General features: G+C 41.9%; 1 protein-coding gene across 1 annotated transcript in view; it reads right to left on the bottom strand.

Annotated features, from left to right (window-relative positions):
• Positions 1 to 23,371, bottom strand: part of extl3 (exostosin-like glycosyltransferase 3) — a 42,923-nt gene that overhangs the window by 15,100 nt on the left and 4,452 nt on the right. The gene's annotated exons all lie outside the window — the stretch shown is intronic.

Genomic DNA, 23,371 nt, shown 5'->3' with positions numbered 1-23,371 from the left:
AGTACCTCGAGCAAATCTCATTAAAGGCCTCCGCCTGCATCCCAGCCTCATCACTGCCTCAAATTACTCAGCATCCTTGATAACAGTTTATCCCAGAGAGTGATGCTGAATTATCTTCACTAGCTCAGGAAAGAAAAAGGCTCAGGCACACACAAAGGAAACCAGCTGTAGGGTTGCTGGTTTTATTTCAATTCCTGAGGCCAGTGGAGGTATGTGCAAGAATAACCTTGCGTACCTTACAGCTCAGAACTGGTTAAAAAATAAAAAGAAAGTAGAGGGAAAAAAAGACCCCAGGAGCTGCATTTTCAGTGTGCAGATGTTGGGAAAAGATAGCTCTAGGGAAAAACCAGCAATACTGAAAGTCACAGCACCTCTTCTTCCACAGCCCTGAATGTCTCTTAAAGACTCTTACATCATAAGCATAATCTAAATTTCAATACAAACTGTTTCCTTCTAGAAGCAGCATGCCACAAATCCATCACACCACAAGCCCTGAGGATGTCGAGCGAGAGGCCAAGCGCCAAACAGACCTTATCAAATACGTTACCAAACCAACAACACTCAGAGCGAGCCTCGATAAAGCGGGTCCGACTGACACAGTCGCAGAGACCAGATGAATGCAGGTGATGTTTACCTTTTTCCAACATAACAGCTCCTCTTGATAAGGATGTTATTCCCCGGGCTACTGGTAGATTCAAACATCTGTGGATGTAACGCTTTCATTGCAGCCTGGTTTGATCACAGCGCACGCAGATAAGATCTTAAAACAAACTGAGGGAAAAAGCCATTTTTCATTCTGTCTGCTTCAAGTGATCACTTCGCCTTGCTGCATCCATGTGGCTGGCATTTCTGATGTTTAGAGATTACTGCGCCCTGAAAAACTGCATCCTGCAATACAGCTGCTGTGCATCTGTCTGTGAGCGTGCCTGTCAAGGAGAGGAATGAGGAAAAGGGCCGGCCAATCACACGACAGGCATGTGATCCTGTCTTGCCTAGAATGACCGCCATAGATCTGCAAGTTTGTGAAAGCCGCAAGTCTGATTGCGTTGCATAATATCAATAAGGGAAATCTGTGTTTTTGTAATGACAAGACATCTTTTCTTCATAACTTGTGTGCAGCTTTGTGTAAATGTTTTGGGGTTTTTTTTCCTTTTGATCCCTCAAAAATAGGTTTACAACACAGGAAGTAAAGAGTTTTTTTGCCAACAATTTTGAATAAACTAACCATTTTGTCTGCAATGTTTTAGTGAACTGGTTCTTTTGGAGCGCTTTTCTACTCTACTTGAGCACTCAAACCACCTCTATAAAACATGCCTCATTCACCCATTCATACAAGCAATTTTCCAAGTGGTTTCTATCTTTCCCTGATGAAGGCTTTTTAGTCAATACGCGTAGGTCGTGCATTTCCTTGCTTCTAGTTTTTTATTAGATATTTTTAAATCTCAGCAAGTTTTTTAGTCATTTCACCCTACTGATGAGCACCTGTTTAGAATATTTGTAAAAACATGGCAGCGCTTCATCTCTTTTCTTTACTCACACTCCAAAGGATGTATCAGAGAAAAACTTGAAGAAAGTATTTTGCCCAAGGATACTTTGGCATGCAGACTGCAGCAGCCAGGGATCAAACCACCAACCTTCCAATTAGTGGATGACCTGTTTTACCTTCTGAGCTACAGCCACCCCAAATGGGAAAATCTTCACATCACCAGGAGTGAAATCTCAAAAAGTTCTGCTTGAAAAACCACTGAAACGACCAGATAAACACTAAATACATAAAAGCAAGCAGTGATGTTTTGTTTGTTTTTATGAACCATTAATCGCTTAGTTTGTCAAAGATGTTTATTTATAGTTATTTAAAAACAATAATTTAATAACCAAACATAGATTGCCAAAAGCATTCATTAACTAGTGCAAATCAGAGCTGTAATACAGCAACACACATACTTACATGATTAAAATAACTTTACCATCTGTAGCTGATTTAAATTTTCTACACGTTTTAGTCTCGGGGTATCAGTGTGCAATAGATATATTGCAGGCTACAAATGTGGAACTGCACACAGGAATGCAGAGCATGACAGGTTAATATGAGATAGTCCTGCACAGTAACTACAGGCCTGCATTCTGCTTTAGTTAGGAAGGTACACACAGAAAACTCCCAGGACATATGACCCTGTGAACGCTGACCCCCATCCTGCTGCTAAGTGATGTGCCTGAGGTGCAGAGTGACCGAACGGGAACTATCACAACAGTCCGATTAATCATTGCCAACATCTGCCAGCGTCAGCCGGGTAATGGCAGGCAGATGTTGGCAAAGACTACTGCCGGGTCTAATCCAAAGCCAAAAACATGCTGGCCTAAAACTCTTCCTATAGCTGCTTCTGGGAGACTAAGGGACAACACACACACACATAGATAAAACTAATTCTCAGTCCCTTCAGTTGTAACTTTCTAATCTGCAGACTGTCTCCCCCCTGCTACAGGCGGCTTAATCTCACTGCTGTCTGCATGGAAAACACATGGGAAAGCATTGATCACTGTGGACTTACTTTGTGGGGGATCAATGATAATGCCATCATTACCTACAGCTGAGCTGCAAGCTGGTTTGGTGTGAAGCACCTAAAGAGCTGTTATTGTAGCCATTTCCATTTGTGGGATTTGCAGAAGAGACGTAACAGTGCGCCACATAAAACACTGAAACGCAGCAATAGCGGCATGCCTGTCCTTGACTTTACCTTATACATCACGGTGTGCACTTACAATGTTACACAAAGCCACTTTGCAACTCTAACTGAATGGCCGCAGGCAGCAAATGTCATAATTATTCACATAGATTTTCCATTATGATGGCTAATCACTGTATATTATAGTACAAATATAACATTACTCAAGTAGAAAATCAATATGCATTTGATATGCATTCATTTTTCAGAGGATGAAATCCTCTGATGCAGTTAAACCAGGAGTTCTGTAGTCTTCTCAAGGGAAAGGAGAAGCTCAAGCACAGCCGCCTAGCTGATGACCCAGATAAAAAAACACTCTTGCTCAACATGGTGTACAATGAGCAAGCAACGACTCAGTCAGCAAATTGCTGGCCAGTCCTATGAATAACACAGACTGTGGGAGTCCAGGAGAGTTAATTTGATTTAGAGGAATAAAAACTGGTTTGATGTAGGACTGGTTTTTATATTAATCCAGATCAATTTCACAGCTTGAGACAAATCAGGAAACAAAACCTTAAAAAAAAAAAAAAAAAAGTGGGACAGAATCTATGTTGTGATGTTTGCAAACATTCTGCAATTCATCGTGTGGAATTAACACACGTATTCATGTGAGGTGAAAAGAATGACAGCAGCAGGTGCTCGGCTCAGAGCCTGAATGAAGAAGTGGGGGTGCTGCTGGCATTTGAGGGCAAGAGCTTGTATAAATGTTTGAACAGTCTCTGCAACCTGGCAGTGCTTTTTGAGACGGTCCGGAAATTCCTTTAAGAAACACAGAACACAGACAGCAGTGACATTCAGCTATAACAGGTTTTTACTTGGCTACAATCGGTCCGACTCAAGGACCACATCTCATGAGTGGGGGGGGAGAGACACGAGGAAGGCTGCTGCTGGAGCAGCTGGTGAATGAGTGAAAGCTGAAGTTTCTGAGGAATGACATATCCTGCAACAAAGTCGAGAGCGAGGGTTTTTTTTTCTGCCAGCAGATGACGAGTCTGACAGACAGCGAGAAGAAGTCATAGATTCAAGGGCAGAAGGAAATATTTAACTGCCTGTATTTTCTTGCAAAAGCAGTTTTGATTATTTTTTTTTCATATCTAAAGAAAACAAGTTGTTTAGCAGTTATGTTGCACAAGTTTTGCACAAGTAAATGTTCCAATGTGGGATTTTTATTCAGTAAAATGTTAAAAATCAAATCTAGTTCATGAAAAAAGTATAAATCCAATAAATTACTTATTATTCCATTATGAATCCTTATATTAAAGGAATAAGTAATAAACCCGGTCACTCCTGTAGAAAAACACCCGGTTACACCACTGTCAATGACGTGAAATAGCTGAGCCTTTTGTTTCCACAGCTTGCAGTATACTTAAAAGACAATGTTCAAAAATAACACCGCTCAAGGACAAAGTTGCAATGCATCACACAATACAGTACAGTAGGCTACAGTATCTCTCTAGTTTCAGCCACTTAGCACATACTGCAGCAGTGTGAAGCTTATATGCACTGTAGGACCGGGACCACTTATTGTAAAAATGATCTAAACACCTATTACCTTACAGTAGAGCTCTGAGGGGGAAATCGAGTTTATCATATTTGAATTTCATTTTACTACTTGTTATTTTTCTAGCTGGGGAGCATATGTAAAAGGTCAAACAGTTTTTCTTGTCACTTTAATGCATCGCTAACATACCGCTGTAGTTAAATACTAGGCAAAACCGAAACCTTAATTTAAATGTACACAGTTCTAGCTTACTGGGCCAGTAAGAACAGGTCTTCGGAGAACACGCTTCTGCACTTGAGAAAAGCTTAATGCCTGCTGGGACTCCAGGTTACCCTGATGCATTACTCTCTCCTTAAGGGGCTTTGGGCTCATTGTGCTTGCATACTACCTTTCCCATAATTAATTGTAATTTCATCGAGGAGTCGAAGCATAGTATTCCCTGTGGAGGTGATGGGGTGGTGGGGAGGTGGAGGCAGCTGCAGGAAAGGCACAGTGGTAGGGCTGTGTGAGGGGAGCAGCTGTTGTAGCCATGGATCACAGCTCATCTGCAGAAAGCTGACAGAGGCATCTCAAGGACTTTTATCACTAGCATGTTACAGAAATAACTGTAAGGCACTCATAGGAGTTATGAAAAGACGAGAGTACTTGATTAAAGCTAGCAATTGATGGTCCTATTTAAATTGCTGAAGCTACTTGATGAGTAGCATTAAACCTTGCTTGAAATATTTCATTTTATTTCATTTGTGATGTTTGCTGCTTCATTTTGTGGTTGTAAATATGCTTCCAGAATAAGCGCATAACAGTGAATGATGTTGCAACTTTATGTGGTTTAACAATTATAAAAATCACACCGATCGCAAACTAGTTCATACTCCACCTAGCTCTGACTATTATCTTCTTCTTTCAGCTTTTCCCTTTAGGGGACACCACAATGGATCATCTGCCTCAATCTCACCCTATCACTTCTGTCCCACCAACCCTCTGCATGTCTCCTTTACTACATCCACCACATCTCTGTGGTCGTCCTTTTCTCCTCTTGCCTGGCAGCTTCACATTCAGCATCCTTTCCTAATAATGCCACCATCCCTCCTCTGCACATGTCCAAACCATCTCAGCCTCTCTTCTTTGGCTTTGTTTCCAAACTGCTTAACCTGAGCAGTTTCCAAACTGCTTAACCTGAGCGATCTTATATACCAGACTATATAATATATATAAAAGCCTATTAATTACTTCTTCATGTTCCAAATGCATATCATAAGGCATTACTCGTATACTGTGCATGCAAATGAAAAATGATCAGACTTTTCTCTTTTATATTATTAGTGTCTTTCCACAAATGGGTTGGGTGAAATTCCGGGGTATATTTGCCAAATGTCTAACATATTTTATTATTATTATTATTATTATTATTATTATTATTATTATTATTATTATTATTATTATTATTATTATTATTATTATTATTATTATTATTATTATCATCATCATCATCATCATTATAATCCTGTCATCTACAATCTAGTAAACAATCCTCACATTCTTTATTCACCCTGATGCTTCCCCTAATTCATCGTGTTTGATTGATTTCATACGGTAGTCAGGTGTACTCCATCTCAGTTTTAGACAGGTCTGTTGCTAGCAGAGGATCACACTAAGCACAATGAACGCCCAGATGCTGCAGATCAAGGACAAGAATGATAGCCATCAACTTCATCCAAGATAATGGAGCTGAAGTTCATCTGGAACTGATTATATTGTTGTTTGTTTGTCATAGAGTACTTGACAAATAAAATATCTGAATATGAGAAACAAAAATATTTCTGCTTAATATTTCATTTAAGAGAGCCACACTCATGGACACATTCCCTACCAACCAATCAATCAAAATCTGTTGAAAAGCACTGTAGGGGTAGGCTAAACACTGCTAAATTATGCAACGCAGTTCAACACCACCACAAGCGACACCCTCCAAGATGATATTACAGTTGAAAAAAAATTGCCTCTCACTGGCAAGATTCCTGCAATAAATCCTTACTTTATGAGTTTTATAATGTTCAGTTTGTGTTGCAGAGAGACTGCAGTGATTTTACCAAGGTATTCTCATCAAAAACAAAACAAAACAAAACAAAAAACCCACCAGGTACTGAGTGTGTTTAACATACAAATCATAAACAGAGAAGCTACTTTTTGGAATATGCATTGAAAAAAAAGAAAGAAAGAAAGAAAGAAAGAAAGAAAGAAAGAAAGAAGAAAAAATTTTTATATATATATATATATATATATATATATATATCCATCCATCTTCATCCGCTTTATCCGGGGCCGGGTCGCGGGGGCAGCAGCCTAAGCAAAGAGGCCCAGACCTCCCTCTCCCCAGCCACCTCCTCCAGCTCATCCGGGGGAACACCAAGGCGTTCCCAGGCCAGCCGACAGATATAATCTCTCCAGCGTGTCCTGGGTCTGCCCCGGGGCCTCCTCCCGGTGGGACATGCCTGGAACACCTCACCCAGGAGGCGCCCAGGGGGCATCCTTACCAGATGCCCAAACCACCTCAGCTGGCTCCTTTCGATGTGGAGAAGCAGCGGCTCTACTCTGAGCCCCTCCCGGATGGCCGAACTTCTCACCCTATCTCTAAGGGAGATGCCAGCCACCCTTCGGAGGAAGCTCATTTCCGCCGCTTGTATCCGCGATCTCGTCCTTTCGGTCACTACCCACAGCTCGTGGCCATAGGTGAGGGTAGGGACGTAGATCGACTGGTAAATTGAGAGCTTCGCTTTTACACTCAGCTCCCTCTTCACCACGACGGACCGGTGCAGCGTCTGCATTACTGCAGCTGCAGCCCCAATCCGTCTGTCGATCTCCGGCTCCCTTCTCCCATCACTCGCGAACAAGACCCCGAGATACTTGAACTCCTCCACTTGGGGCAGGACCTCATCCCCGACCCGGAGTGGGCACTCCACCCTTTTCCGGCTGAGAACCATGGCCTCAGATTTGGAGGTGCTGATCCTCATTCCCGCTGCTTCACACTCGGCTGCGAACCGCTCCAGTGCGAGCTGGAGGCCCTCACCCGATGAAGCCAACAGAACCACATCATCCGCAAAAATCAGAGATGAGATCCTGAGGCCACCAAAGCGAAAGCCCTCCGCCACTTGGCTGTGCCTAGAAATCCTGTCCATAAAAATTATGAACAGAACCGGTGACAAAGGGCAGCCCTGGCGGAGCCCATCACCCACCGGGAACGAGTCCGACTTATTGCCGGCAATGCGAACCAAGCTCTTGCAACGGTTGTATAGGGATCGAATGGCCCGTAGCAATGGGCCAGACACCCCATACTCCCGCAACACCTCCCACAGGACACCCCGAGGGACACGGTCGAATGCCTTCTCCAAGTCCACAAAACACATGTAGACTGGTTGGGCAAACTCCCATGCACCCTCAAGTATCCTCGAGAGGATGAAGAGCTGGTCCAGTGTTCCGCGACCAGGACGAAAACCGCATTGTTCCTCCTGCATCAGAGGTTCGACTAGCGGACGAACTCTCCTTTCCAGCACCCTGGCATAGACTTTCCCGGGGAGGCTGAGGAGTGTGATCCCCCTGTAGTTGGAACACACCCTCCGGTCCCCCTTCTTAAAGATGGGGACCACCACCCCGGTCTGCCAATCCACGGGTACTGCCCCTGATCTCCACGCAACATTGCAGAGGCGTGTCAGCCAGGACAGCCCTACAACGTCCAGAGCCTTCAGGAACTCGGGGCGGACCTCATCAACACCAGGGGCTCTGCCACCAAGGAGTTGTTTAACTGCCTCAGTGACCTCGCCCCCAGAAATTGGCGGGTCATTCCCCTCATCCCCAGACTCTGCTTCCTCCTTGGAAGACGCGTCAGTGGGATTAAGGAGGTCCTCGAAGTATTCCTTCCACCGCCTGACAATTTTCTCAGTCGACGTCAGCAGCGCTCCGCCAGCACTATACACAGTGCAGGTAGAGCACCGCTTTCCCCTCCTGAGACGCCTGACGGTTTGCCAGAACCTCTTCGAGGCAGTCCGAAAGTCTTTTTCCATGGCCTCTCCGAACTCCTCCCACACCCGAGTTTTTGCTTCAGCCACTGCCCGAGCCGCATTCCGCTTGGCCTGTCGATATCTGTCGGCTGCCTCCGGAGTCCCACAGGCTAACCAAGCCCGATAGGACTCCTTCTTCAGCCTGGTGGCTCCCTTCACCTCTGGTGTCCACCATTTGGTTCGGGGATTACCACCACGGCAGGCACCAACCACCTTGCGGCCGCAGCTCAATGCAGCAGCTTCGGCAATGGAGGCGCTGAACATGGTCCATTCGGACTCAATGTCCCCCGCCTCCCTCGGAATGCTGTTGAAGCTCTGCCGGAGGTGTGCGTTGAAGATCTCGCGGACTGGGGCCTCTGCTAGTCGTTCCCAGCACACCCTCACTACGCGTTTAGGTGCACCAGGTCTGTCCAGCGTCCTCCCCCGCCACCTGATCCAACTCACCACCAGGTGGTGATCAGTTGACAGCTCAGCCCCTCTCTTTACCCGAGTGTCCAGAACATATGGTCGCAGGTCTGGTGATACGATTACAAAATCGATCATCGACCTACGGCCTAGAGCGTCCTGGTGCCACGTGCACTTATGGACACTCTTATGTTCGAACAAGGTGTTCGTTATGGCCAAACTGTGATTAGCACAGAAGTCCAATAACAAAGCACCGCTCGGGTTCAGATCAGGGAGGCCGTTCCTCCCAATCACGCCCCTCCAGGTCTCGCTGTCGTTACCCACGTGAGCATTGAAGTCTCCCAGCAGGACAACAGAGTCTCCAGGTGGAGCACCTTCCAGCACCCCCCCCAGGGACTCTAAGAAGGCTGGGTACTCCGAACTGCCACTCGGCGCATAAGCGCAGATGACAGTCAGGACCCGTTCCCCGACCCTAAGGCGCAGGGAACAAACCCTCTCGTCCACCGGGAAAAACCCCAACGTACCGGCAGCAAGCCGAGGGGATATTAGAATACCCACCCCAGCCCGCCGCCTCTCACCAGGGGCAACTCCAGACTGAGACAGAGTCCAGCCCCTCTCCAGGAGACTGGTTCCAGAGCCCAAGCCGTGCGTAGAGGTGAGCCCGACTATATCTAGCCGGTACCTCTCAACCTCACGCACTAACTCAGGCTCCTTCCCCACCAGAGAGGTGACATTCCATGTCCCTATTGCCAGTCTTGGCAGCCGGGGGTCAGTCCGCCAGGGCCTCCGCTCCTGGCCGCCACCCCCACCGTGAATTTTGTGTATCGTTGCACCCCTAAAATATATATATATATATATATATTCGGTTTGATACTTTGGTGTCACGGTTCTATATTTTTTCGATACAAAAACTGTTCGAGCCTTTTTAATTTGTCATTTATTAAAATTATAAATATATCTATTTTTAAATTTAATGTTGCTGAAACAACAAAGTAATAAAAAAAATAAATCTATCTGATCGAGAAATCACTCATCTTTGGAAAAGAGTTTATTACAGAGAAATGGCTCTTTCCAAAATAAAAGCTATATTATACGCTTCTGGGATATATTCTCAGCAGCATATTAAACATATCAGGTCCCCATAAGGAGAATCATGTGCTAACGGCTGTCTAAATGACTCGGGTAAAGTTTGTAGCATGCAGATCGCCCCGTGCGTGGGGCTGGACGGCATCAACACGTTATCAAGCTAACTGCGCTAACGCACTAGTTCCCACCAATTGATCGTTGCGTGGCACATCCGACATACTGTTTTACTTTTATCCATCAGGGTCATGCTTCACATGAAAACCAAGATAGTTCTAAACGCCAGATCTGAATGAGGGTGGGGGAGGTTCAATTTCGGGTAGCGTTGAGGCAGTTGCCATGTTGCAACGAGCTTAGCTTCTGTCTTGCTAGCTTGTGCTGCGCTCAGTGGATCTGCACTCGACAGTGCAGCCTAGGCAGAGTAGTCAAACTCAACACAGACAGCAGCGTCAGAAGAAAAGTTGATAAAATAAATAAAAAAATGTTGTATTGTTCGATACATATGTGTACCGAACCGAAAGCACTGTATTGAACGGTTCAATATCGATACGAGTATTGTTGCACCCCTAATACGTATACCAAAAATCATGCAGAAACATTTCTGACTGTACACCAACTTAAGAATAAAATACTTTTCCACACTGCTCTATGTAAGGCTTTTTTAACACCAGTATTAAACACCCTGTGTCAGAACTGAAAACAGTTTAGTGGATGCTCATTTCTTCCCTCTTTCATTATCAAATAATGCTGAGGAAATGACAATGAGGCCGTTATCACTATCAGGGGTATCGGTGCGATGATCGCCCAGAGAAGGAGCAATTAATTTCGCCCTCCGTGTGGATCACCTCCTACTCCGTACATAATGTATGGGTGCGATGACCTTTATATATCCGTGTGTGCATTAAAAGAGACGGAGACAAACGGAGGCAGACAGAAAATCCACACTAAACTGCCCTCTTGTTTGCAAGCGAATATCACTAGGTCTAATCATGAGTATTTATAACTCTGCTGAATACCATTTTGCGCAGACAGACACAGACAGAGATGTAGATAAACAGAAAGAGACAGAGAGTGATGACCGGGGAAGGGGCGGGAGAGGAGGAATGAGTTCATGACAGATGGGCCTGGGTAACTTCCAACCTCCAAAGCTCCTGCAGTATGACAACGATTACACACGAGCATTAAAAATAAATAAATAAAAGTCCTGTGTCCTTTCTGGAGTGCACATATTTATCATTTAAGAGACAACCCAGTGTAAATCTCACATGAAATGCATGCACAGATGCAAATATCACCCACATGATCGAAAGACCCTACACCGGTAATGTAGACCAACATCTGCGAACATCTTCGGTGACCTAGCGCTCGGAGAGCGATAAACAAAATGAATCGTTCTGCCTTTGCAGGAGGTGCTAATCTGTCAGTGAAGCCTCTGCTGTTTAACTGCTGTGGCACGAGCTGCCCCACAGGGGTGAGGCACGGAGAGTCTCTCGCCGTGGTGGTGAGAATTGCGAATGTGAGAGCCAATTAAAGTCAAAGCAGAAATAGAGACACAGAGGACTCCTCCATTTTTCACCACACAATAGCTCACACATTTTTTGTCTAATGAGTTTCAGCTTCCAAAAAGCCTCCAAAGAGATCCTCTGACATCTTTAATTTTTATTTGGCCTTTTTTTTCCTGCCAGAAATTCGCACAGTAGGCAAAAAATATAATCACGTATTCTTCGGTTTCCCAAAACTGGTTAGTTAGCTTTGTTACTTTGCTCCTTCCTGAAAACAAAGGGCAGAGTTGGCAGAAAAACATGAAGCTGGTTTTTGTCGCTTTCCTTTAATTAAGGTTCCAGTTTTATTGCTTTTTGAAAACACGTATTCATGATGCTGGACAGACTTTCTTTGTACACAAACTCAGACAAAATAACGTCCAATTTAATGTTGAAAAAAAGATTTTAAAAATACAACAAAAGAATTAGAGTTTGCTACAGAGGACAGGAAGGAGAAGTGAATGCGCTCAAGTTACACTGAATCCACATTACCGAAAAACAGATGCATGAGATGAGGTGCCTGCTGAGCAAAATTCAGGCGAGATGCGCAACTAATTCTTCTTGAAGTGGTATGAAAAGCAGTATTTGACAATTTTCCTTTGGCATTTCCTCTTCCCCAACAGCACGGCCATGCTTTTTATGTTAAAATTGTATTTACTTAGGAGCTGAGTGTTATCTACAGCATCTATTGGTTCACATACTCCAACGTCCTTCTGCGGTCTCTTTGCAGAAAGAGTTTCCCAGATATTGTTTTGTATCGAGAATTGTTGTGAAACTAAAAGCTTAGACTGACTGTGACATAGAGAATTGACTGGGTTTTTCACAGTTATCGCTTTATCCACAGTGCAGACAATATCTGACTGTGACAGAGAGGAGACAAGCTAAGGGAGAAAATTACATCTGCAGAGATAAAAGATAAACTATAATTTGCTGTCAGTTGCCTCCGGATTGCCAAAGGTCTCTCACCCGGTCTGCTTTCAGCAGCGTGATGGAGGTGTCAGTTTGTTGCCTGTGCCAGACAGGCTCCATTGTCCAAAAATCACAGGCCGGTCTGGGCTCAAATCCCAAAACGACAAACTTTTGTCCGCAACCACCTGCGAGTCTTTAATTGCACTTCTTTGTTTTTCCATTTGAAATGCATTTGAAGCTCATGCCAAGTCCATGTATTTATAAAACTTTTAAAAAGACTTTGAAGAGTAATCATGTCAGACCTGGCAACCTGCGATCTCTATGGAAAAATATATATTTTGAAACGATCTGGAGAGTGGTTGCTGGAGGTTGTTGGCTGCTGCCGGGTGAAATTGGTTGCACGGTCACCTGTAGTTTGCATGGAAGTCACATATTTGTTTTCAAACACTTGTAATTTACTCTCTGAGCGGCATCTGAATTATGAAAATTGTGACATACACCAACAACAGAGAATGTTTGCCTTTAAACAGAGAATGTTTGTACCATACTGCTACAACCAACACGCTTCAAAAGGAACAAGTTTTACTTTGAAGGCAAACATGCTCTTGTCTTTGGTTTGTGTTGCACTTTTCATAGGTTCACTATGACTTGGTGAATGGTTTGTAAGTGTTTGCAGACAAGCTGGGGTCTTCCAAGCAAATTAGTGGTAACCAGTGTAATCTGCTTACAACCAAAGGAATTGTATACATCTTTGTGACCAAATGCTAGCAACTGTTCATCAACCAATCGAGGAATCCACTTTTTTTTTTTCTTAAGACCAGTGGTTCTCAGGTGGTCTGCAACCAGTCTCCAGCTGTGTGTGACTTAAATAAGCAGGAATTGTGATTATGACTTTTGCCACTGTACACCCTTACTGGGGGCTTACTGGTTGCATGGATTAATCCAGACGTTCCCAAAGTGTGGGGCCCGCCCCCTAGGGGGGGCGCAGAGCCATTGCAGGGGGGGCGCGGCATGAAAAGGGAAAAAAAAAAACAAACAACGCTTGGACACTGCTAGCACGGGCGCCCACACAAAGGCAAAGCAGGAGATGAAGCATTGCTGAATATGTTTCCAAACCAACTTCATTCTAAGCCAAAGACTAGAAAATATGGTGAAGCATATCTTCCCTTTGGTTTCACCTGCACAAGTGCAGAGGTAGGTCTCCTTGCAGGATTGGTTTTCCCTTTGTTGGGAGCAGCGCTGGGCTGTTTAAATCATGGACAAACAGTATCCCACATTCTTGATTTGTAGTTCACAAACACTTGTTGTAATGACTAACTACTCTTGACATTTTGGAGATGTTAGCTCTTTATACAGTAAAGTTACAGTGGGATACAAATAACATCAGGCTGATCCTGCCACAATTTGTTCCCCGGTTCAAATCACGGACAAACAGCGTCCAACAGTTGTTTATGTTTTTGAACCCATTTTGCAGAGGGATTTTTTGAAAAATGTATTGATAGCAATGTTGAATATTATTACACAGAAAAAAACAACTACATGTAAAATAATTACACCATGACGCCTCTGCCTTTGTAAATGGAGGGACAGTAACTGCATGTATATGTGAGTGTGTAAAACCTGCAGATAGTCAGATTAACAGTATTTCGTCTCTACCTGCCATTCTGCAATTCATCTCATGTAAACAATAACGTGCACACAGCGTGACGTGAAAAAAGGCACATACCTTTGACATTGCATGACGAACTCTGTATTCCTCGTCCAGTAAACGCAAAAAAGGAGTTTTAAAAAATCTCCATTCTCGGTGATTCGAAACGCCGTTTACGTGTGGACGAAACAGCTGCGTTTTCAAAAATACCCGTGTAGGTGTGGACATAGCGTAAAAGAGTTAGTAGTTTATTTTCTTACTACCTGTAATTTATTGCAGATTACTTGTAATTATTTGCTTAATTGTTTACTAAATGTTTGAGGTGTGAAATAAACCGCAATGGAGCAAAATATGGGTGTGTGTGGTTGGAGGATGTGTTCGTGCGCGCGTGCGCGTGCGCGTGCGTGAGGGGGGGTCGCGAACATTTTTCTTGTAAAACAAGGGGGGCCCAGCAAAAAAAGTTTGGGAACCACTGGATTAATCAATGTTTTTTGAGCTTCTAGTGCTGCCAGAGGTCTGAACAACAAAGCAGGATTTGAGCTTATCTAAGTAACTTCAGCCTTAACGCTTGGTTTTCTTTAATGTGAAGGTGATTCCTTTCTTACCAGGGTATATCACCATGATAACATATCATGCAAATACAATTTGCTCTGGAGCAGGCTAGGCTCCAGATTTAAGATCAACAAGAATGAAATCACCACCTACTGACCAATCAATGCTCTGGAAAACAGCCTTAGCATTCTGGGAATACCTTAAACAATCTGTACGCAGATGGTACGAGGGTTTAATGTTTTTGAATATTTTCCAATGTCTTTGCATGTCCCTGCACCTATACTGCACATAGACTAAGCCTACATTTGAATTGAATTTAGTTTTTTTTAATCTTTACACTCACAGAGGCTGCAGCTGAAAGAACAAAAACTAAAACTATTCTTTAAACATGAATTTAATAAAACCTTAATCATAATCAATACCTCAATAATAGAGTAGCTCTTTTCCAGTCTTACTGACCAAAGCACTTAAAACGCACACTTTAAATACTATATTACTCCACACTGCTCTTCCACTCATACACGCACTCCTGCTTGTGCTTTGACTGCAGCAGCTGCTGTATAATTTTAACTTCCTTTGGAAAACCAGCCGCTTTACTGCCTTACATATATCCATGTTTGTGATTGGTCAGAGGATGACAATGCCATCCCTTGCATGTGAAAGCACAGAAGAAACTCTAGGTTAACTTAATGAGTTGATAACCAGCTTCGCGTGACTGCGTATGCTGATGACATTGGTAAGGGACGTAAATCTAGATAACGAGAAGATACCTAGATGTGTTGAATTTGCTTCTTTGTGCAGAAAAAATGTGGAGGACTCTCACTGGTATTTTCTTTTAAAATTCACTTCTGTAATATTACAAATGAGTAGCGCTGATTCATCAATTATTTTTTGTTAGACCCAGAATAATGAGAACTTCTGTCAGTCTCTGATGAGCAAAGTCAGTTCTAAGAAAAGACTTTCGGAAAACCAAAGTTCAAACCGTCTTTTCATCCTCTAAGTAACGACGCGTCTAAATGACACATCCCTGTCCCTTGTCAAGCTACACTGTCAAACCTCGTCTTTACAGGGAACCTCTGTGCTTGAATGCCTGCAACTTGTATCTCACCCATTCATTACCAAAAAATCTAATTACAGGCTGCCACATGGTACTCATTTAAACATTTGAGTCTGCATAATTACTTTAGTCAGAGATAAAATAGGACAGAAGAGTCTGAGGCCACAAACAAGCCTCTCATGCACTCTTCCTCCTGGCAGAATCTAGTAAAATCTCACCCTAAATGGAAACTACGGCCATTTTTAAGCTAAAAATAACTTTAACTCATTATATGTGGCCTCTGTATATTTCTCACCTTTGTATTTATACTGTTCACTTCACATTTATACTATTATCTTCAGCCAAAATAGTACAGAATCTCTCAGTTTGTGGGTTTTTTGGGGGGCCCAGGTGCTTCATTACCCATTTCCTGTTAAAGCTACGCAGATTTATAATAAAATAAGTATTCATCTCATTAATCACCATCTTAGAACATTTCACAAGCCCAGATGTCACAATTTTGAAAAGGCATGGTTGACCCCAATTAGTCGCTTTGGCTCTTATCACACTTTATCTGGAGCAAAGTGAATCCAGCCGTCACAACTACACAAAGTTCAGTCTCTCTGTGTTACAACAGTTCGTCCGAGGCAGGAAGAAGAATGAGGGCAGAGAAAATGAAAGAGTTTTTCTGTATTCCAGAGTGGAAACTGCTTCTCTGATTGAACACATGTCAAATTCACTGCCGCAAAGGCTCTGGTGTGTCAAAAAACCCTCTTTTTCCTCAAAGAAGCAACATCTAAAGTAAAGCTGTGTAATATACACCAAAGCACAGGGAGTTCCAAATCCCGATTTTCTCTATGTATGCTGAATATATTATAGGACTTAAAAAAAAAAAGCATTTTGTGAATTATGCTTTCTTTCTTACTTAAGCTAAACTGACTTATAAGACCGACACCATTAATGTCTGCGGATTAAACATGAAGCAACAAATACGGCTGAATGAGTTAAATAACGCTGGGAAGTAGTTCATTTTATTTTATTTTTACATTTAGACAAGTCTGGCACCGAATGGTGAAAAGTTCGGCTGCTGACGTGAATGCCTGATTGTGTCTAGGAGGTGGGGTCTTTATGCTAACCTTAAGGAGAGATGTCTGACAACCTTAAAAATTACTTTCCTTATTAAATTATAGCATCCCATTTGGTATTCCTTTTCCATAGCCTTGCATATTTTAAGACTTTGTGGTTATGTATATACAACCGAATGCAATTATTCACAGTTAGCTTCAACTTTGTTACTTTTTAATTAGTTTGTCTCAACACAGATACAGTAGACCTACTTTTATCCTGTTAACAAGTAGAGAAAGTAGGTGAAGAAGGGGAGTTGATATTGCTTGAGCTTCCTTTCAGTTAATTTGTCCAATAAACGTAAACCCAAACTGATGCCAATTGTAGCAGGTTTGTAGTTGTTACATTGATATTTAAAATCATGGAGTATGGTCTGGTAGTAATCGACCCCCCTGCCAGTAAACACCTGACAAGCAAGAATTTCATTGTACTGGAAAACATGACAATAAAACTTGAAACTATAAAAAATAAACTAGCTTGTGTAATTAAGTGAGCTTATACATCATTTGTTTGTTTTTATTTACCTTTTTCGTTCCAGAGAAGCAAAGACCTGTATTATTTACAATAAAAAATAACTGAACAGTTCTTTAATATTAGGCTTTTGCAACGCTAACGTCAAACAACAGATAGATATCTTTATAAACCCAAGCAGAATACCATCCAATTCTCTGATAAGCTTATAGAAGTCAACAACACCGTTGTGAGCTGACACCACACAAACACATTATGTTTACATTATTATCAGCGCAGCTCCTGCATCATTCATAGTAACAAATGCAAGCAGTAATTATAATTGCTGCACCAATCCACGTTTTTCCATTTCCAAACCAACACAGACGCTTTGATTACTACTGATATCGAGCACAAATCTGATAACAGTATTAAACTAATAAACTTGAAATCAATCCTTTAAACTTAAGGCAATATAAAATATATCACATTTTTGACAAATTACTTAATATGCCTAATTTTTTGGACTAATCCCCTCAAATTCTTAAATCAAGGCGAGTCCATAGGCTTATGCTTACTATTGTTTTTTGCAGATGCAGGTTTCTCCTTTTTCTGCACCTTCTCTCTCACACAAACACGGTAAGAGATTGCACTGACTAATAAAACATTTTTGTGTTAAACTTAGCGCAAGAGAGAGAGAAGCTAAAGCATCATCTTGTTGAAGTCCTTCAATCACTGAATAACTCCACAGTTGCTGCGTCTTTGCCATTAGCTTCCTTCATGCTACATTAGCTGTCCTGCTAGCTGCTGCTGTCATGCGGCAAAGTAAACACAGAACAATAAACCACCCTCTTCAATTTCCCAAACCGCCCATCCTCAATTCCTCTTCTCGCCTTAGCGCCTCCCACCAGAGATGCAAGTGGAGGAGGCGTGGTAGAGACACAAGGAGAGAGGGGTCGAGGCAACAGGCACTTAACTAAATAACATATCCTCTCCTTGGAGCAGTCACTTTAGAGCAACACTGATTAAATACGACCCAAGTGCATCATAAATAACTTTGTTATAGCTGCAACTACAGCTGTGTTTTATGATCTCAGATTTAACTGTACTAATTTCGTGTTTTATATTTAGGAAAACTTTTCATTATACAAGACAATATGGCATAATCTGATAAAACATTATCGTTTTAAAAAAATTATAATGATCACAGAAACAGTTAAGGGCAAAAAAAATGTATCATCCTAAATAATTGGAATAGTTATTTGATGAGTCCTTCTCCTGCCGTGTGTGCCGCGCCTCGTTATGCCCTTTAGGGAACATAGCATTCTGAGATTGATTTCTGAGCTACAGGCTGGAGAACTGAGAAAACAAGCAGGCACAAATAAATTAAATGAAAAAGAAAATTGAATTGAATTGAACAGATCAGCACGTTGTCAGCATCAGGCCAATATCCCGTACAAATATCCAATGGGTGCATTCCCAGTAAAAATTATCAATACTGATCAATATGAGCAAAAATGTTGTGACAATACTTTTTAAGCTGCATAGTGATTCTAAGTCACAGAGAGAGATCAATATCATTGACTTAATCTGAGGGATCTCCATGTGGCGATAGACAGCTGTCAGCAGAGGATCTGCAGATCATCTGTTATTCCTTTGACCAAAAGCTGCTCTTACATTATCACGCGCTACATGCATTTAAAGTTCTGCCATAATCAGATATTTTTTAAATCTTTTTCACTGCAAAATTAGAATTTATCATGCAACAAAAATCTATGCATCTACCTTAAAGAAGGCCATTCTTTAACCCTCATTTAGTTTTCATTGATGCCTGCAAGCCCCTGCTGCATCATTTGATTGTGACCTTTGGCTATTTTATAAATGTAGTGTTACATTCATCAACACGATTTGAAAGCTTTCTCCCTCTCAGTCTGCCCTCGCAAAGTTGCGGACAGCCATCCACTCTGAACAGACTACAAATGGAAGTATGCCTCCAAATATTTGCTTGACGACTGAGTCTTATTGTGAGGTCTCTGCCAGTTCTCTCTCCCAGCATCAACACCACTCTGTGCCAGGGCTGCAATATCAACAATTGGGCTAAAGCCATAAATAGGACTAGTTTGTAAGCCTCAATAATCACATAGAAAAATAGCCTATGTCTGGCTGAAACTCAAAAGTGATTTAAATCCACTGAGCACTGTCTTTGCTCCATGAATATAACCAATTTCAGCACATTTCTCTTTGACAGTGTTGGCGTAAATATATTACGCCACTGACAATTCATTTTAAGACATGGAAGCTGTTTATGTCAAAACAGCTGCAGCTTTGAGTTAAACCCTGAAAATTATTGCCACTGTCAGACTGTAAATCAGGGATGTTCTTTGTTCTTAAACAGAGACTGGTGCTGTCTTTTTGTGATGCACTATGCTAGAGTTACAAGAAGTCAATTACTTTTCAACTGATAAATTTCACACCAGCAGAATAGCTTAACATTGCAATGAACCAGGGACAGATGCACTTACATAACACAGGCACCAGCTACCAACCGTTTTTATTATTATATCATTAATTATCAATTAAGTGTTTAATCAAAGACATGTCTGAACTGAAGGTCAACAGTTAAAACACAACCCCAACAATAAAGGGCTATACATAAAAACAGCTAAACCTAATGTAAAGGCAGGTCCTCACAAAGTCATACATGCTCAAACCTGAATCTCCCCTATGAATACTTTCCAGACAGAACAGTCAGCAGATAACACAGCGAAATTTAGCACACAAATAGTAAAATCCTGCCCTCTCAACATATAACTCCTCCTGTTATCTTGCCATAGCAGTGGCAGCAGCCCCGCTTGCCGTCTCCTCCCGAGAGCTCTTTCTCTCCCCCTTCCCGTGCAGGTTGGCATAGACCATAACAGATTGACTCAGCCTGACAACAGCTGCCAGAAGCCCGCAAGCCTCATCCTCCAGACACTGATGGATTGTGGGAGGGGAGCCAGGGTGATTAGCCCCTTGACAAGGCTAAATTATTGCAGTGTACCACCCCAAAAGAGACTGCACCTGAGCATCAATGTAGAGCTTTCACACTACTTTAAGTCATGCTGTTAATGACTACTCAGCCTCACAATGGGCTGAACTCTAAAGCTACACTGATAAAAAAAAAAGGAAGATTCTTACCACGTGTTTAAATCAAATGTATTAAAAAGTGAAGGAAATGTCTTCCAGACTGACAATCAACTTTTGCAATAAAGCAGTTATTTTCAACTGCTTCAGTCACGAGTGGCTCTTACAGTACCTTAAGGGCAACAATGAAATGACTAAGCTCCACTAGGTGTGCACAAAACTGTTTTTCCCATTTAAAACACGTTGCTTATTGCTCAGTCAAGCTAAAGTACAATATAGCAAGTCAACCTCCAAGCAACTTGGACAACAGATTCTCACAATGAAATTTTTCACATTTGCCAACCAACTGGCAATAGTTGCAGCAACCAAACGCTCACTGAAACTAGGAATTTTGGGGACTTGTGATCCACAGTCTGCCCTGGCAGCTTCACTTAATCCCTGAAAGTGGTGACATCTCTCCCAGAGCTCCAGTTTGGTGACATCTCTGCGTATCTTGTAGAGAATAACTTGGAGCAACGACAATCACTCTCAAACAGATCGGTGAAGGTTTGCAAATAACTACCATTTAAACAGACAGACTGATTGCAACGTGTTGGCAATCAACTCATCAACACCACAACACTTTACAATAGAGGACTCAGCTCACTAGTTGCCAACTGGCAAGGTGAATTTGCAGGTAATTCGCAATCTTGCAGCAACTTTGTAACCAAGTGTGGCAGAATTTCATCATTTCTGTTTCAAATCTATGAGGATCTGCCTGAACTCTAAAGACAAGTAGTTCGTGTGAATTTCTGTGTATGCAGATAGCAACCATTTTCAATTTATCATCGTATTACCACAAACAGATTGCATGTAATTGCAAACCTGACCCATTCAATTATGCACGCTTATAAATGACTTCATAATCCTTACCCAATGCGCCACAGTCTAGCAACTTACAATCGTCACCTTGACTTCGCCTCAAAATTTATATTCAGTAGATAGATAGATAGACAGAGACATAGACAGAAACAGATGGGAAACTATTCTCTCCACAAATGAAAAAAAAAAAAGGTTTTCACTATTGTTTGTGCATTAGGTGTCTTGAAGTTTAGCTTAGCCTTCGGGTTATAGTCTCCCTCTCTGTCAAAAAATAAAAATAAAAAATACTCTGTACATTTCCTAGTTGCAGATTATATCTGACTTTATACAAAACTTGTGCAGTTTTACATTTTTTGAAATCCATGACCTTCACAGTTTTTTTTTACTTGAAAACAGAATATCGTGTGGTCTCTAAATCCTACATCATTAATGATCCTAATTGGGGATTTTTTAAGTTTATATAAATGTTTGAAGTCAAGATTTTTATGGAGCTGGGCGATAGAATGCTTAAAGCAATTATCATACAAAACTCTCCTAATTAGTGTCTTGAAACATGGTCAATATAACGTCAACAGAACTCATTCCATCGATGTTTTGACAGACAACATGAAAAGAAAATGACAATCAGTATAACACAGATCTAAACAAATGTAAATAATATTTTAAACATTTATATTTGTTCAAATTCAATGATAACTCGTTTCTACAAAACTATTTCCAATTTCCAAAAGCTGCTACGAATCCTCTCCAGCACACCGACGCAGTTTAATCTCCATCCTGAAGCCTCATAGTCGCTCTAAGGACGGGAACTGACTGCAAATAGTCACAGCCTTGCCCTACCCGTCTTCAAAACAACCATTTAAAAGGTAAAAAGGATCACAAGTTTATTGTGCTTTACTTGTTGCAGTAATTTTGATCATGTCAAAGTCCCAAACTACTGTTTTCCCTAGTGTGACTGTAGTATTATTGGAGATGAGTGAGCCAAGAAATCCTACTGCTTGCAGGTGGTGCATGAAGAGCTGCTGTTTGCTAAGTAAAAGCAGGACTGTCATTCTGCTCTTTTCTCATTTTCTGAGCCGCTGCATCTGTTTTTGTCAGAAGCTTCACTCAAAACATTTACTTCTGTCTTCTAGTGCAAAGAAACTATTCTTCTGTGTTTCAATAAACAAATGGAACAAGCTGTCCATGGTTTATGTTGCCTAACTTTTCCTGCCGTTTAAAGCAGATTTAGAGGATGATGCAGAGTAGCAGAGCTCACTCCTCCATAGTGTGACCAGTCAGCTATTCAAGTAGCTCTAAACCTCTGCATTTTCTCTGACAAGAGCAGAATAGTTTGATAGAATCCAAGTCAAAAGGCACAAGCTCTATTTGATGATTCATCCAGGCCCTCATCACAAAAGACGAGGCAATTAATGTCTTCAGTGTTTGAAAACCACAGCCGAACCCTCTCACTCTAGTGTGGTAAAAAACAAATCAGGACTGCCATAAAGAAGCACCTCCATCTCCTTCCACGGTATAATTATCATCGTGAGCAATCAAGCCAAATTCTGACCGCTTCTCTCTTCATCACAGTCAGTGAGAAAATAAAAACTGGGCCATTTCACAGCAGATATTTAGATATTTTGGCCTGCGATAGCAGTCAGAAAATCACAGGTGTGAGAATCTCAGTGAGCTGGCAAGGACATACCTAGCAGTCTGAAGCTGAGAAACAGAGACACCTAAACAGAATTCAAGAATTATTCATGTGATTTAATTAGCTGTGTAACATGGGGATGGTCTCAAGTGGCTGAGCTGAAGGCAAATGGATTCCTTTTTTTTTTTTTAAATTCCTGAAGATGTTTCACCTCTCATCCAATAAGCTTCTTCAGTTCTAACAGCTGATGGGGAGTATTGAACTTATAAAATAAGTCCAGCTGCCTACACAGGCGACATCATAATAATAAACATCTGAAAATTCATGAGCAAACCAAAATGAGTTACTCCTCATTGTCAGTGCAGCTCCCACCAGGAAGAGGATACTGTACCAAAATGAACTTGGCAGTGGAGAATGGGTTGGATGCTCATTCATACAGTGCTTTCTAGTCTTACTGACCACATATCAGTCTACAGTCGTACAGCACTTTACTCTTTGTACTTAAGCCCTTCATCTACCTCACATCCATGGCCAGTACAAAATTAATTTAACATCAATATGTTTGGATATGGATGGAAGCATGAGTATCTGGACAAAACCCATGCAGCCACAGGGAGAACAAGCAAACTCTATCAAGATCAGATGATTTGAGCCATGGGCCTCCTTGCTTGGAAATGACTGTAAACCAATACAGCACCTTGCTGCCCAATTTGAGTGTCTGACCTC

Source organism: Neolamprologus brichardi, chromosome 15 (assembly GCF_056152115.1).
Source record: "Neolamprologus brichardi isolate AB-2024 chromosome 15, ASM5615211v1, whole genome shotgun sequence".
In the NCBI taxonomy this organism is placed as follows: domain Eukaryota; kingdom Metazoa; phylum Chordata; class Actinopteri; order Cichliformes; family Cichlidae; genus Neolamprologus; species Neolamprologus brichardi.
The sequence above is the reverse complement of the archived record's forward strand: the minus strand, read 5'-3'. Positions and strand labels throughout refer to the sequence as shown.